The sequence below is a fragment of the Haliaeetus leucocephalus genome, unplaced genomic scaffold (assembly GCF_000737465.1).
Source record: "Haliaeetus leucocephalus isolate CR32 unplaced genomic scaffold, Haliaeetus_leucocephalus-4.0 Scaffold340, whole genome shotgun sequence".
Classification (NCBI taxonomy): Eukaryota; Metazoa; Chordata; class Aves; order Accipitriformes; family Accipitridae; genus Haliaeetus; species Haliaeetus leucocephalus.
Genome location: NW_010972776.1, coordinates 9,116,266 through 9,133,486, shown reverse-complemented (window position 1 = coordinate 9,133,486; position 17,221 = coordinate 9,116,266).

Sequence of the window (17,221 nt, the reverse complement as noted above, 5' to 3'; positions counted from 1 at the left end):
CGCCACACCTGCCCCGCCAAGAGTCCCGCGCCCCGCTGCAGCCCGGCGCCGCTCCGCGTTGGCGGGGGTCCGGGGGGCGGCTTTAGGGCAGGCCGGGTGTTGCTCCGGCGCTTCCCTGCCGTGAAGCGCCCGCGTTAAGGCGGCCCCGGCGTTTCGCACAGCGCCACGTGTGCGTCCGAGGCGGGATTTGGAAGGGTGCGTGGGTCTCCCGTTCGCACGGACGCGCGTGGCGTGAGTTCGTGGCGCTGCGGCGTTCGAGCCTTCGGCGTCCCCGGGTTGAGCTGGGAGGGAGGGCCGAGTTACACCCAGCCCCGCTGCCCTTCGCCCAGCCGGCAGAGCGGGGCTCACCTGGGAGCTCGGTGGGGAGAGCAGAGCGGTGCTGAGCGCGGTGTCCCTGGCACCGGAGACACGGCTAACCCAGTCCCGGAGGGGGCCCAGGGGTGCCCGTGGGTCTGGGGTGCCGTTGGGGGAGCACCGGACAAATCACCAGAAGAGCGACGCTGGAAACCGGCACCCACGCGTGGGCAGGTTGTATTGCTCCGCCGAGGCCGTTTTTCCACCAGTTTCCAGCCGGAGCTGTTGGGAACCCATCAGCTCGCTGAGTGGAAGCCCACAGGCCTGGCAGGGCCCTGCGTCACGGCGACCTTCACTGCGGTGCCAGCTGGGACCGGGACAGCCCAGCTCCGTCCCACCAGCAAAAAAGCCCGAAATACCAGCAATGCATGCTCAGCTGGAAGGGGCCCACACCGCTCATTGCTCAGCAAGCAGCTGTATAAAGTGGGAAGCGAGCAGGGCGGGGTGAGGGAAGGCTTTACTTAAAAAAGCAAGGGCTACGTATGAAAAATTGCCAAAACTGTGTTTGCCCAGCCCGTCTCCTCGCTGCTCGCCCCCAGCCTGCGCGATGCTGCTTCTGCGGAGAAAAAACAATGAGGGAGCAAGCGTAAGCAGAAGAGCAGGAAAAAAATCTATTTAAAATTTCCAGTGCAAATATAGGATCAAATTATCACTAATGGCTCACTACCAGCTCTTTTTCACTCTGAAATTTTGAAGCGGGATGAAAAATGAAAGTCCAGCCTGTGTGTTTGTTCTAAGAAAATGCCTGCCAGGGAGAGATTGTTAAAATATATTATGGATATGAGACTAATAAGCTGGAATGTGCAACATGTCTCACTGGTTAATGGATTGTCGGAGCCTGTTGCTGTCCACAGGCTGCGCTATTTATTATCTGTTTATTGTGTCTAGTAAGCACGGCTGACAAAACTCCCATTAACCGGGCAGCAAAAAGTCCCACTTTGCAGGAATTCAGAGAAATCCAGAAATTCCTTTTTGCTCAGAGGTGCAGGTGCTCCACGGTGCAAATTGTGCCTGATTTCAGCAGAGCGAAGAGCAGGCGTGCGCTCAGTGATACGGATGAGGATTCATTGCTTACGCGTTTTCACTTCTCCCGGTTCCTTACATGAAATACTGTCACACGTGCTTCAGCTCATGTGAGCTGCATCACACTGAATGGTTAACTTATCTTTTCTGTGTCTCCTTCATTGATTCAGTGATGGATTTGTTATGTTTATGCAACAGTTTGGGTTTTGGGTACAGTATTGCTTTAGGTTAGGAATCAATTGGACTGAATTGCAGAATACAAAGGTTGGTGTTTGAAGCACTCCTTTATATACACTATTGCAATCTGTATTATGTTTATGGTCTGAATTACAGTTGTCTAAAAGGCATTCAAGCATCTCCTCTGTTCATCTTCAAACGTGCTGTGTGTATTTCATTTAAGTACAGGAGGCTTTTACTGTTCCAGGTAAGTACACAGATACTGTCAAGCACGCCATTATAGCAACAAATTACATACAGTGCCAAATAGGCAGCATTTAGGTATCTCTGCAAAGACGAGGGAGTGCTTTAGGATTTCAAACCAAATTAAAAAACAACATTACTGCTCTTTACTGGATCTGTCTTCACAGTGGGATCTGTCATTATCTTGACAATAACTCCCTGCAAAAATAAAGCTTATTTATCAACAAGGAGTTATGTCAGAAGTAAGGCCCTGAGCCCAAAGGAGGCTCTCCACCCTGTGCCTGCCGAGGCATTCCCTGGGTGACAATTGCTGATGCTCTCACCTCCGTCAGGACTGCAACAGCCCAAAGAAAATCTGAACCAATTTTCCGGAGCAGTGCATGGCCATGTGACTTGTCTTTTTAATGTGCGAGGGTCGCAAGCATAGGTTTGTCCTGGAGGAGAAAGCAGACGACTTGCTCCAAGATCAGAGGCAAAGTCACTGGGTTAGTTGTCTGCCAGCAGATGTAGTAAGAGCCAAGTCGTTGTCTCATATCCAGGATGATAATTTCCCTTGTTACAACTGCTCACACTGTAAAAATTTCACTTAATCATCTACCTGCCTCAAGCCTGTAAGTAATGAGAGGCAGGATCATGTGTAGCTGATTTTATCAAATGCTCTTATGAAGCTCTCCACTGGGAAAAGCCTGAATCAATTAAAATGCCAAGGAGAGACGTAGGAGAGGGATTCGTACTCCCCAGTAGACGCTTACCGGGTTATCAACGCATTTCACTTACTCTTCCACTATCGAAGGGACGGATGAGCTCCACGGGGACAAGGTCAGCCGAGCCGTGCCTGTAGTGGAGGAAATAGCCGTGGGGCAGGGGAGAAAAGAAAAAGCCTGGAGCATCTGTTGACACATCTGCATGTTTTCAGCACATGCCTGGCAGCCTACATGGGCAAGTTTGGCCCGGCTTTGTCATCCCTGCTGTGATCCCGTTGTGCTGACCATGGCCCAGCTGCATCGCTTGAGATCTCACGTGTCCTGCTGAAACCAAGAGCTGCAGGCAATCACCGCTTCTCCATGTCAAAATGACCCTTTCCATCTTATTCTTCATCCTGCAGAAGCTGCATTTTCAGGGTTTCATAACCATTTGTGGAGGAGGAGAAGGGAGAAGCTCTTCGCTGTATAACAGTACTCGCACGTTGTCTGATGGAAAAAAGAAAAGTGCATTTGCCATGGGGCACTGGCGGAAATGATGGATTGCCAGGTAGCAACCATCCCTCCCCTCTTCGGCAGAATATTGTATTCCGTGTGCTATATAGGGATGCTGATAGATCCATAAAGCATTAGCCTTTTCCTCACCCCAAAAAGCAGTGGCTGATAAATCACTAGTTCTCTGGAGTTTGTTGGGAGCAGATCACGCAGTAGAAGCAGTGAAGCCTTCAGAGAGATGCATCACTTAAAGACACTGCAGATGCCAATAGAGCTGTACATCAAGAACTCATGGACAAATCACTTTGCCTGTCCAAAAATGAGATACTTCAGAACTGGAACTTTTTTGCAAGTATGTACCAGTTTCAGTCACACTCACATCAGAAATTCCTCCTAGAGCCTTGGAAGTTCTCTGCACTCCAGTCCTAGTCATCTCCCCTTTTTTTACAAAGAGTTTAAAAAGTCTTCTCTCTCACTATAGGAGAGAAAACTTACTGAAATTGCAGAATATTTCATGGGATAAAACCTCAGCCAGACCCAAACCTTTCCAAACCAGCTCTTAACTGTGGCTAAGACACAGGTTTTGCAGGGGGCAGCTAGGTGTGCAGCTAACCATCCGGTTATCCGAAGAGTTTTGCATCCTTTGTAAAACTAAAAACGCACAGACATGGCAAGTGTGGCTCAAAAGCTCCTCCACACACCCCTGATCTCTGGAGGACCCAAAGCACAGCATGAAAGGATGAAACACACAGCGTGCCCGCATTTGGGGCGTGCTGGTCATGGGACACAGCCGTCAGGGAGGAAGGATGCTCGTAGCATTCCTCACCACAGCCCAAGCTGCAATGCCCGTCTCTTCTCCAGCTTGCAGTGAGTGAACACTAGCAGAGCTCCTGAGGGCCAGAGAATTGCCTGAGACACAGCTCTACAGAGGGGTTCAAAGCAGACGAGATGGGAGAAAACTATTCACCGTGCACTGCTGCCTCTGCTGGGAGCACAGAGCAGACATTTCTCAAGCTGATATTTTCATTTATCATCTCCCAATGATTAATCAACTGAAGAGACGATGCCAGGAGACAGCCCAGAAGGCATCAACTCAGAGTGTTCACCTATGAAAATAAAGTGCTGCCGACAATTACCAAGCCAGGGCTGTCACGCCATGGGCATCCCGCTCACAGGGGGAGCTGGGATGTAAAATTACAGGGCACTGCGGGGAACTAGCCCTGCACAGAGCGAGCAGACTGACAGCTTCAGTGCAGGCACGGGAGGCACTCTGGATTTCACTCTGGAGAGATGCTGCACTCCCCATTCCCTGCACTAGCACAGGCTCAACAGCACAGAGCGAGCTCTGCAAGCAGCTGAAGCAACAGGCGATGTGGTGTACAGTGCACGGTCAAAGTGCAAAGCAAGACTGGATCTTTGCAGACCAAGCAGACCAAGTTAGAGTCATGTGGCTGCACACACTGATGAAGTCCCGTTGTATGATGCAGAGAGCACATAAGCTTTGAGATGGGATTTCCAGCAGAACCAACAGAAGTTATATTGAATATATAAATTGCTCCCACTCCAAAGGAGGCCAGGTATTCAGGTGCCTTTCCAGTAGTGCTTTTTTCCTGTGCAGTGGCACCCCAGTAAAACTCAATTTATGCCTCATTAAATTATTTTAATGCTTAATATTATATGCAAAAACTCCGTGAAGAGATATAATAGAGGAGTATTTCTGCTAGGCTCCTGCAGAAGCTGTCTCCAAGCGCATGGTAATGAGGCGCTTCCAAAGGTATCAGACACCACTTTGCGGGTAGAAGAGCAGATGGGTGACTTAGTGGCAACTTTTATACCCAATAATTCAAGACACTGTGGGGACACAGCGTTCCTCTCCCTCACTGACACTGATCAGGAGTCATTGCTGGAGCCAGTGGATTTGGAGCAGCCTCAGCGAGCACCGAGCCCCGGCAAGGGAGGAGACCTTGGAACAAAGCAATGAGAAGCAGCATGAAGAGCCTTCATCCCCAGGGTGGCTCTGGGGCCAGTGACGGGCTACCACAGTGTTCGGCCACTGTGCAGCAGGATGGACAATATCTCTGTTACTTGCTGTCTGCCCCCCCAGTGCCTTCCTCCTCCCTCCGCCTCCCTTTCGGGTTTCTCCCTCTCTTCTTTCTCGTTAAGGAAAGGTCAGTGCACACAATGGCAAGGAGAAAAAAATTGCAAACCAAAGGAGCTTCTGTTTTTACAGACGCTTTCTGCAAGTTCCCACCAGACCCATGGAGTTGTTGTGAGCTGCATTCTGCAGCCGGGGAAGTGGCATGACATTCACCAGCTCCACATTCAACTCGCAACGGGGCACAGCACCGATGTGCCTCTCTGCTGCAGGTGCCTGCCGTTCCCCAGAGGGTCTCTTGGCCTGTTTGGGCTTTTACTGCTTCAGGTCCCCCAGCGCAGACATGATGTCTGTGCCGAGCGTGGCCGGCTGTGTCCCACAGCCCTTCTCTGCCTAGGAGGCGAGGGTCCCACAAGCTGTGCAAAGCTGTCCCTTGCCATCACAGCTCCCTCATCCGTTGTCCCTGCTCCAGCCCACCACATTGGGAGACCATGACCTTGCACTGGTTAGTTTTTTTCAGCCGCATTCATGGCCTGACCCTTCCAAAAGTGATGCCAGCAGCAGCTACACAAGAAGCCATCTGAGCGCTCCTCCTGGCTGGCTGGACTCGGAGCTCAGCACGCATTGGGCTTCTCATTAGTAGCATCCTCGCTTGCATCTGCTATTAAGATTGCGTCCTTCTTGCACAAGCCAAATAATCTAATTAAAAAAACAGTAAGATTTAACACTTGTGCATTTCAAGACATTTCCCAAACAACAACTAATTATCCTGCTGGACACTCAGCCAGGTTTCACCTCTCTGCGGAGGAGGACGGCATATCGACAGAAGGGAAGTTTTCTTTTAAAAGGAGCCTCAATAGACATCCATGTTTGTCTCATTTCCAATCAGTTAGAATAATGAACCACCTTACATAGAGAGATTTATTTTGTTTTTAAATGCTAAATCATTCCTGCACATAATGCATAAATGTCAGGCCTCTCAAACAGCTCTTTGGGGGTTTGGGGGTTTGTTTATATTATTACTATTAAATGTGAAGCAGAAATTGAGAAGCAGGTAAGTGGGAAGCAGAGCTAGTTTCTCCTGACTCCCCCTGCCCTTTAAATAAGACTGAAAAACCCCACACCTGAGCTATGGGTGTCTCAAGTAGAAGTTCTCCTCAAATGCAGAAATCGCTCCATGTGTGCAAGTTTTGGGGACAGGAGAGGAAAGAAAGGGAGAAGAAGTTGCTGTGCTCCAATACCACTCCATTTTGTGACTCTGGTGTAGGGCACTCCAAAGGTTTTCCATAAACTCAGGGATTAGTGCAATTAGGTCAAAACCCCTCTTTAATGAAGATGGCATAAAGCTGTTGACAACTTATTCCAGAGGGCTTGGCCAACAATGGAGAAAGCAAATAGAAACAAGCCTGAGCTTGCTATTCTTAGTGCTTTGGGGTTGTTAAAATCAGTCTCATGGTACAGGAGGTACGGGGGACCTGACTGGACAGTGCTTGGAGCTGGCACTGCCCAAACACAGGACCCAGAGCCTAAAACCATGGGAGAGAAGAGCTGCTGGGACCAAGGCACTGCTCGGTGGGCATCTCCAGGGGAACCAGAGTGCAAGTGGCATTTTAGGGCTTCATTTTAACCTCAGTTTAAGTGCAAGCATTTAGAAATAAAAGTGACCGTGATGTATTATTCAGTGGGCTGTTTTAGGAGAAACTGAATAATTTAAAAAATACATGCTCAAAGCCAAGTGATTTTTCCTCCCTGCACCTCCCTTTCTCTCGTTGCAACTTCTCTGAGGCCAGCAGTAAATGTCCTGCTGATTTTGGCAGAGTGGAACAAGCAACACTCGGGTCTTACCCATGGCCTTTCAGGGATATGTCCTCATTTGTGACCTGGGCAAGAGTAAGCAGGAAGATCTTAGGGAGAAAGAAGTCTGGCTCCACTAGAAACTGCTCTCACAAATGAGAATTGCTGAGCGTTATATTGAACTATCCCAGTGCTGTCAGTGACCAGTATTTAGTACTCGCAGGGTGAGCATGGGTGGCTTTTGTTTAGCTTCCCCTGGAAAGCAAGACCCTGATTCAACAAGAAAGCGCATTCAGTTTAAGAGCGAAGTACCTCATCATTGCATGATACAAAGCATTGAACCAATACAAACATACTCTGCTAGTGCAAGCATCTTGCAAATGCATAAAAGGTTCACTTTGTTCTGCAGACTTTCTGCCAGACGAGGCATTACCAAGTGCCAAGGGAACGCAGACCAATTCTCACTCGCAGGACATGGTGCTAAACAGAAATTCTGCCACAGAGAGGTCCTGGGCCCCGTCGCGAGCACAGCACTAATGCACTGCAAATTGGCCAGCAGCATCTGACCTTCTGGAACCCATTCAACAAAATGACTTAACTCCAAACTACAAAGCAATCCCATTAAAAGCAGGCCTGTGTGCAAACCCCTGGCTGAATCCAGGCAGGAGCCTTAGAAGTGAAAAACTTCAGTACAAGAGGAGTCGTTGATAGTCTTGCATAAGTATCTTAAGCGCTGGCCGTGCAGTGTTACCGGAGGGAAGACGTGCAAGCAGAGGTGAACATTTAAGCATCGGGATTTAGAGTGTGGTCGCTCCATCTCAAACGCCTTCAGACCAGCCGACCTTGGGAGCTCCTTCATTGCCTTGCTCCCACACCTCTCCAGCTGCAACATGGGGATAATGGTTTTTATCTGTTTTGCTGGGATAGCAAGGAGATAAATTCATAAGTACGCTGAAGAGGATCAGCAATTACAGTGCCGAGGTCACCCTCACACCTATCTCGATGACAGCCCAAATGGACCGTGCAAGAGATGTCCCTACATCTTCCCGGGATTAGCATCGATTAAATACCATGGAGAAACTGCACCATTTAGCAACTTCTGACAATTGTGAAGATGGTCAGGTTCATACCTTGGAAAAAGGCTTTGACAAAGCTGCCAAAGGGGAAGCAGCTAATTCCCACTGGCTGCGCTCAGGCTGCAGCTGCAACACCAGAAATCTCCGAGGTCCTGAGAACATGAAGATGCCGTCTTCATTTCCAAATGGATTTCCACATTTATTAGATCTTCCTGATAGAAATGTATGAGTAAGACAGATCCAATTAGTTCACCTAATAGTCTTGCATGATGAGGTTGGACTAACCATCTGAGCACAGGATTTTGCACAAATGAAAGAGCATTCCCATAAAATTGAAAATGTAATTTAGCAATTTGGAAAGAAAATCGACAATCTTTTGAGAAAACTAATAGCTTTTTACTGTGTAATATAAGCTCAACTATCTAGTGTGGAAAAAACATATAAAGCATTAAAGAGACAACCCTATCACTAAATGTAATAATAATAAAACCTCCTCAAATTATTTCTTATTACCCACCTTTGTTCATTTTCAGACTCTCCAGAAATAGGGGCTCTCTATGCTTCTGACTGATAAGCTCAACAATTCCCCATACAGCTGAAAGTAGCACACTCCCTGCAAGCTGACACACACACAAAAAAAGGGATATTTTCTGCTTTATCATTTAGAAGGCAGCCCCTGGGCCCAGCTCATGGTGGGTGTGAACTGGCCAAGCTGCAACTGATTTCATGGCACTGTTGAGCTGAGACGAGCCGAGGAGGTTTGCCTCTTTTCTGGAAGTATTTTTAATCACCTGAGGCCTTTCTCTGGAGAGACATTAATTCATAATCTCCAAGATCAGAAGCATTGGGTGGATTATCTGCTCTCCTGTGCAGCACAGCTCCAAATTGCCTCCTGTCGCCTCTGCCGCTTGCCCGTCTGTATTGGTCTGGAGGCATCTGGATTCAATCTGAAGATGTTACAAGATGGTGAATACGGGCTTTGCCTGCCTGATTCCTTCCTTCAGTTTCCCATGCTCCAAAACACAGCCCTCCTTCCTCTGATGCATGTGTCCTGCAAACCGGTGGCTCCGGCCGTGCTTCTCTTCCCCCTCTGTCCCCGGGGTTTCTCTCCAGCAAGGCAGAGGATGCAAAAAACAGATCACCCTGGCAGAAAACATTGGCTTTTAGGCTGCCAAACCATGGGCTATGCACACCCCACAGCAGCTAAAACCATGGAGCACAGCATTAACATCACCTGGATCTTTGGTCCCCCTAAATGCTGGAGCGTGGCAGCTTTGCCATCGCTGGGGCCACCTGAAGCCACCCAGCGTAGCTCCTCCATCACCAGCACGGTGAGGCCAGGGGCTGAGCGGTCAGAGCAGGTCAGGGGCTATATATGAGAAGGAACTCCCTCTATCCCACCCCCCTTCTATCTCTGCCCCAAATCACTCACTAGCATTTACTCCTCGGCCAGGCAGCAGGGCAAGACTCTCTGAAAAAAATATTCCACACCTGAGCAAAGAAGAGCTTGCATCTGATGAGATGGTTTGTGGCACTCGGTATCGGAGGGCGCATGCTGAGCACGTGGCACACATATAGGCTCGGTGATGCATGGGGATATTTACCTGACCCCCCAACTGAAAGCAAAATGCTTCAATAGCTGCTGAGAGCACAGAAAGTGGTTTCAGAGACAGAGCTAGAGATTAAAACAACACGAGCAGTGAGAAGTGCAAAATTAAAAGCTGTGCTGGTGTTTGTGTGCTGGATTTTGCATTACAATTTGCTGCAGGTTAATCATGTATCTGTCCTGTTCGGATTGTTTGCATCCCCCATCAGCTCTTTCTTGAATGCTGCTTCTGTTTGCCAAGTTGCAACAACAGCAGAAATCCAAAAATTGGTCCCACAATGTGCATAATTACTGATTTCAGAGAAAACCTACCCCTCCAGCTGCCCTGCTTGTATAGGTTGAAATGTTTGGAAAGGGAATTAGTTAACCTAGGCAGCTCTCTAGTACACACATGAACTCACTGCAGCCCATTTACAAACCTTAGAAATGGTGGCTTTGCAGGCAGGCAGGCAGCTATAAATACAGCTGCAGATGGAATTCCTGAACTTTTCAATGGTAGTTTTGAACAGGAATAACTTGACATTTAATTCTGGGACAATTGTGAAATGTCAACATCTGTTGTGGAAACACAGAATAATGACTAAATTAACACCACTTGCAGCTTTTAAGTATGTGGTAGCGTAACGTCACACCAGGATGCACTTGGACAAAACCGTACTGAGCTTCATGGTTTGAGTTGAAGAGAGCAACTGTCTGGGCTGGAGCGCGACAGGATCAGGCCCTGCTCTGGGCAGCTGTATTTCAAGGATGGCGAGCCCATAGCTGCAGCCTGCCAGCTCAGGGATTGCCATATCTATATCAACTGGATTGCTACAGTCTATCAATGCACCCCTCACAGCCTTTACAGAGGAAGAGTTTGTAACTACCACGGGGACCTCAGACCACCCCTTATGACTTGCACGAGCTTCACTGTGATACAGCAGAACAAACCAAGGCTAGTTCGGTATTTAATTATAGATCTGAAGTCTTTTACAAAGGTTTATTCAAGGATTTTACCTTTTGCTTCCTCTGATTATAAAGCAGGCTGGATGGCCTAGCCTAAAATCTGCTGTGATCTTGGTCTGATGTCTTCTAAGTGACACATCTCCCCATGTCCTGAGGGTATGATGGTGGAGACAAGGTGAGACCCACAGAAGCTGATAGAGCAGCTGGAAAGCAAGAGTTTCCCAAGGCGCAGCACGCAGAGGGGCATCCCGGCAGGAGCTTTGCCATTCACGGCTTCTCTGTGCCACCAACAAGCAGCCAACAGCCGCAGGCAGACAGCAAATGCAGCAGCCAAAAACAGCCTGGGAAAAAAGCAAATAACGGTGCATTTTGGGCAAGACACCCAAACCCTTCTGCACCACTCGGTCCAAGCCAGGAGCAGGGGTGGGCAGCTCGCCCTGTTTGCAGGTCTGTCCGAGAGGTGCCCAGGGCTCCCCCGTGCCCTCCACAACCCGGAGAAGCACCATCTCGGGCAGCAGCTCACCCGAGCAACAAGACATCAACAGAATTTGTAAAATCGCTTCTACCCATCTTGGCTAAAACAAGCTGAAGCACCACGGACTTGGCACTGAGTGAGTTCTTGCGCTGCGCTTTATGAATTGGTCTGAACACAAGCCAAATCCCAAAGTACTCAAGGACATCGGTGCCATAGATTTTTTTATCTGAAAGGAAGTTACTGTATTTAACCATTACGGGACGATGTTAAAAAATGGTCACTAAAGGCAGCCACCAAAGGGGCAGCATGTTAGCAATACTGGCCTGTTTGGAAAGCAATAAATACAGAAATTGCCCTGGTTTTCCCCTCCCTGTGGTCATGCATCTACAGATTAAAAAATAAAAAATGCCTAGGTCAGCTGGTCTGTCTCCTTGGACATTTTATGCCATTCTGGAGGAGCCTTTTGTCATCATGGGGTCAGATCCAGAAAAGTGCTGAGTCTTAAAATTTAATTGCGGGTATTTTAAAGGTGAACTGAACTGCAGTGGAGCATTGCATGCAGCACAGCAGATCCTAAGCTCGGGAGCAGGCTGAGCATCCTAAGCTCAGCCCACAGTCAGGCTGGTGCCACACGCCAGGAGCCACAGAAAGGGACCCAAAGAGGTCACCAATGTTCCCAAATTAGCAAAAGGAAAGGCAGGTCTGTTTCCATACCCAAGTTCTTGATTGTGCTGGGAGCTGAGGGAGAAAACGCAGCATGTTACCTGTTAGCCTACAACCCACGGGAAGGGGGAAGCGGCTGTGAGTGGGGACAACCTGTGCCAGAGAGCGGCTCAAACGCCCTGTGCAGCATCTGACGGCACTTCAGCTCCAGCATCAACCACGGCAGCAGACCTGACACGCAACAAAATAGTTCGATTCAATGTGGCTAAAACCTGCTAAAATAGAGGTTAGTCCTCAAGGCTCCAGTGCTGGAAATGGGGCAGTGGAGCTGGGCTCAGCATCAGCACTTTGAGCCTTTAACCCCGTTCCCCCCAACCCAAATCCTGGCCCAGCCAAAGTCAGTGGGAATTTTCTCGTTGCTATTCAGCTCCTGCATTTTGCCAGAGGGCCAGATTTCCCTGCAGAGCGGCTGGAAATCTTTCTTCCACTTCTACCAACCTCAAACAACTCTGCAAAGGGATTTGCTCCGAATTTCCTTGGATATGAGCTTGGCATCAGGTCAGAGACCCTGATGCAGTGGCATCAAAGAACTGCAGGAAAGCAGCCCCAAGAAACAGTGAAAATGTTGCTATTATACCATAAACTCTGGGACCGGTACAATACCGACTGCAAGCCAGGTACTAACACCCACCAGTTCTGGGGTTTTTTCATCCAACTAGCTCATTTCTGTGCCTGCTGATACATGACTACATATTTAGCGAAGGAGTTTATTCACTCTGAAAATAGTTTTTCAAATTAGCGCTCCATGTTTTCTAGGTGATGGGGTGGTCAGGATTTGGGGACAGAGTGATCCTTCGTTTGAAGAGCTATTTTAACCCATTACTATCATTAGCTGCCAAAAAGGGTGAGGAATTTCCTTGGCCAGGTCCAGTCCTGCCAGCAGTCACTGGTGGCAAACCAGCTGCAGGTTAATACACCCCTTGGTAGGTCCCAGTCTGGGCGCCGGGACCACTGAGGGACATGCTGGGAGGTGACCCAAAACGGATTCAAGGCTTTATCTCAACAGCTAATTACACCCTGCAGAACGTCGCCTTTTCTTTCCCCCTCGTTACTAGCAGGATAACAACACTCATGGAGGGGTTGTTTTTTCCCAAATCCTGTAAATCTGTGGGAGAGCAATAGCAGAGGAGAACAATCACTTTCAAAGATAAATAACTTTTCTGTCCCCACCGGGGCTGAGTGGCCACATCCAGGCCTGGCAGGGGTCATGAAATGGCCTGCCTGGCCGTCTCCCTCCCCAGCTGCTATTCTGCACTTCAACTCATCACGCACAACAGTGAGAACAAAGCGACCAAAGAAATCACCTCTTTCCATCCTGGTAAAAGCCCAACAGTTCAGCAGCAATTATTTATGTCACTCTGGATGGAAGAAGAAAAACATGCCTTTTTTAACAAATGCAGAAGGAGAGAAGAAGGTTGTCAGTGGTCAGGGCACAGCACCAGTGCCGCTCTCTCCCCATCGGTACCAGCATCCCCTCCGGCTCCGGCGGCCTCAATCCCAGGATTTACTTGGCTCACGTCAGCGGTCACGCTGGCATAACCACGGAGAGACCCAGGCTGGAGGAGGTCAGGTTAAGTGAGGATGAGGAAGAGCGAGGGGATGTTAGGAGTGCAGGTTGTGTTTGTTTGCCCCATCCTCTGCCCATGATACGGCCGTGGCCGTGGGCCACATTTCTCCCACAGAGCTGTAATAGCTCGACCAGATTGAAGGCACTAATAAAACCTTTAAATGGAGCCAAGGTGTCCTCCCAAATGCTTCACACATAGGAGGACATGAAAAATGATTTGAGAGAGTAAGCGAATAAGCAGCATACCTAGGAGGAGTTGACTGGGACAATCTACATCGATTTAAAACCAATAGTGCCTGCAGCTCTGCAGGTGCAGCGCTGAGGGCAGGCAGGGACTGGGCAGAAAGGGGGTTTCGAGCAGCAGGAGCAGGATGGCACGAACTCACTCATAGCGAAGGACAGCCAGGGCTCCAAACACCAACATCTTCTTAGACACTTCCCCCACCAGCCACCTCGGGGGGGAATTTTTATTTTTTTTTCAAGTGAAGTTTTGAAAAACTTGCAAAAGGCAACAGACTTATTGGAGCCCTTGGTGAGCAGGACATACCCACACTGAGGGGTTTCCCATCACATCTCTTGACAGAATTGTTCCCAAGATAGCTGATAGACACTTGTGTTTTATTGCAGTCACTATGACATTTCTGACATTTTAAGATTAATAATATCTGGTAGGCTTTTCCCCACCGGCAATCACATCGCTCCACCATGGGGCTTGGGCTTTATCCTCATCTCTTGCTGTTCTGTCACTTCTAATAACATGTTAACAGACATTTGCTACTCTAACACTGGATTGAGAGCAGGAGGATTTTCTCAGACCCGTAAATTGCAGCCTGCCCACTCACACTGTCTGTGAGAGCAGAGCATTTTGTTAGTGCACCTGAAGAGGGTTTTGGAGAGGAACATCTCAGAGGACTTTCTTTGGAGCCACTCGTGGGGCTGCCCCTGCCCCACTCTCACTCCTGCCCAGGGCACCCACCACAAAGCCTTCAGTATCCTCCTTGGGCATCCCAAGTGTCTGTGCTTTAGTTTTAAGTCCATGAGTCATAAAACCATAAGTATTATTTGCTACACTGACATATCTATATTGCTTTTTTTCTTAAAGCCATATATTCCCACTGGGCATTTGCTGCTACATTTCCATCCAAAAAAAAAGAGAGTTAAGGAGAAGAATAAACGGAAGTCAGAGGCAGCATTAACAACTATCAGACAAACTCCAGTTAACTCTGTCCTCTTGCAAATCACTGCAAGCTGTGTTAACTTACAGAGAGGCCGGCAGGCAGAAGCCGTGAAGTCGGGTGAGACCGCGGTGATAAATCCCCGTGGGGCTGGGTGACAGCACCGTGATGCTGCCAAGAGCATCCCTGCACTCAGGGGGGATGCAGGTGCCAGGGAGAGCAAATGCCACTAACCTGCGGCCAGCAAGCAGCAGCCTGATGAGAAAAGACATTTTATTATGCAGAGCTAATGCCATTAGAGTAAACGAAGTTTGCCCAGAGGAATAACGAAGCAGTGAGATAGTTAAAGCAAACGCTGGAGCGGTTCCCTTGGGCCTGGGTGATTATAATGGTGGGGTGGGTTTTGCACACACAGGCTACGGACGCGTTCGTCCTCGTCCGCCACAGCCCCCTTGGACTGGGGGGCTGAAACCTGGACAGGGCTGCAGTGCCCAGCCCTCCCCGAGTAAGAGGGAGGCTTGGGCTGGAGATTTTATCAGCTGTGTGAGCTGGAGATTTCTCCCTGTATTTTATTAAGAAACAGCCTGCCCTCATGTGGCGAATGGAAAACCAGGAGGCTGAAGGTTTTGGACTAAAACTGTCCAGCAACGGTGCCGGGGAGGGGACCAGGAGCCCTTCGGAGAAAAGCTCTCACAGCTCAGTCCCTCACCTGTCGCACACAGCTTTTCCTCACTCATTTTTGTGCCTATTTCCCTTCCCACCTGCGCAGCACCCACTCTTCTTGCTGGCCTGGTAATTCCCAGAGAGCCACGGGCAAGTGCCCCGACAGAGCCCATGGGTGCCCACGGGTGCCCACTGTAGCATATATGATACATATGATATGTATACAATATGTACACGATCTATACGGTATAGCGGGGCTGCAGGACCCGCTCCCACCGCTGAGCTGGTCCCCACAGCATGGGGCAAGGCTGCACAAGGTCAAGGCAAGCCCTCAGCGGAGGCAGAGCGCCGCAGCTCCAGCATCTGAAATGAGGAAAAGTCCCATTTGCATTCAGTTTATGGGCAGAACAGTAAGTAGTTTTTCTTGAATAGCTCCGATAACGCCTCCCGTGAGGGTGCAGACTAGGCTCAGAAAGGCAATCACACTCACACCGCGTACAGCGGTTTCTGGGCAGCCTCTGGGAGAAGCCTCAGCTTATCGTGACAGGCAATAAAACCTTTACCCAGAATCAACACGATCCAGAATAAGTAAAACAGGCTGAGTAACAGATCCGAGAAAGCTGTATCTTCCCCAATCAATTCTTTTCTTTTTTTTTTTTAAATCAGTGATGTGCATGAACCTTCCAAATCAGCACTGAAAAACCAGCCGTGATGCAAGACCAAGCTGCATCGAGGAGCAGAGCATGCCGGCTGCATTTTGACAGCCGGGCCCGTAACTCAACAGTCAGCGGGTGATGCTGCAGGGCCAGGAACAAGACGGCCCGTAGCCAGCCCTGACACGAGCACCCATATGTGGCTGCAGCTCACGGCTCAAACCTGATCCCTCGACGTGCAAACAGGACACATCACGGTGGCTCCTGCTTGGTGCTCGTAGGAGCCCAAAACCCAGCGAGATAACGTACCTGCACGTTGCAGTGACAGCCTGCGCATCCGTAATGCCGGCATCCCCAGCTTCTGATGGGACACAAACAAAGTGGATCTCATTCTGATCGCCAATAGCTTCTTAACAGCATGGAACAAGCAGAATAGGATCCCACAGCAGGAAGCTGAAGCGAGGCCAATCCTGCCCAACACAGGTGCCAAGTTCCTAACCCCAGGACCAGCTTCCACGAAGACAGGAGGGTCCCCGAGGCTTCACGCCGTCCCTCCGAGCCATGCTAGGGGACAGGCTGGTGCCCAGCCGAGCACCGCAGGCTGACGCAGAGCCGCAGGGGAGGCATCTTCTCGCTTTTTCCAAACCCCTTCGTTTAACCCTCGTATTTGCAAAGCTCCTTGATTGCAGTCGGCACAGCCGAGCACCAACTCGTCCCCGTCTCACTCGTGCAGCTTCGAAGCCTCCACCGGGACGCTGACTTGTGACAGCCCATTAGAAAATGAGGGGGAAATGCAATAAATGGCATTAGTCTAGATGGCGCTCATGTATTTTTTACAGCCTGAAAAAGCAGCAGCAGCAGAGTTTCACCCTAACACCCGCTTTCTACCCCGGTTTCTCGCAGCAGCGGGTCTGACGGGCAACGCTTTCCACCAATGGGCAACGCTTTCCATGGGCACCTCGGGCAGAGCGGCTGTACGAGCGGGTTTAAGTCCACAGAGCAGGATGCTCGCACAGGTCTAAGTCCGCAACCGAGGAGTTCAGAGACCTGCTAATGCCCATCTCCTGCCGACAACCTTCCAGCAGCTGGAGCTTCAGCATCGCAACGCAAACTGCCCGAGTGAGAAACTAATAAAGGCAGCGCTGCAGCCCTGCCCGCACTCGAGCAGAGGCTCTAATTCCATTTTATCTGCTTGTCATCACCTCCTAAAACACGCCAGGCCCATGTTTTAGTTGGAGAGTGAGGCGTAACTGGGTAAAAGAGATTTTGGGTATATAAAAATAATTCTGAGCAGGTCTGTTTACCACACTGCTGCCTCGGGAATGGCCCATCAGCAGAGCTGTGGCAATGCAACCATCAGAGTTAATGCAACTGTATTTTGCTACATTTACTGTACTAATAAAATTGCACAGGTAGGTGGCAATGGCAAGTAACACTCCTTCCCATCCCTGCTGTT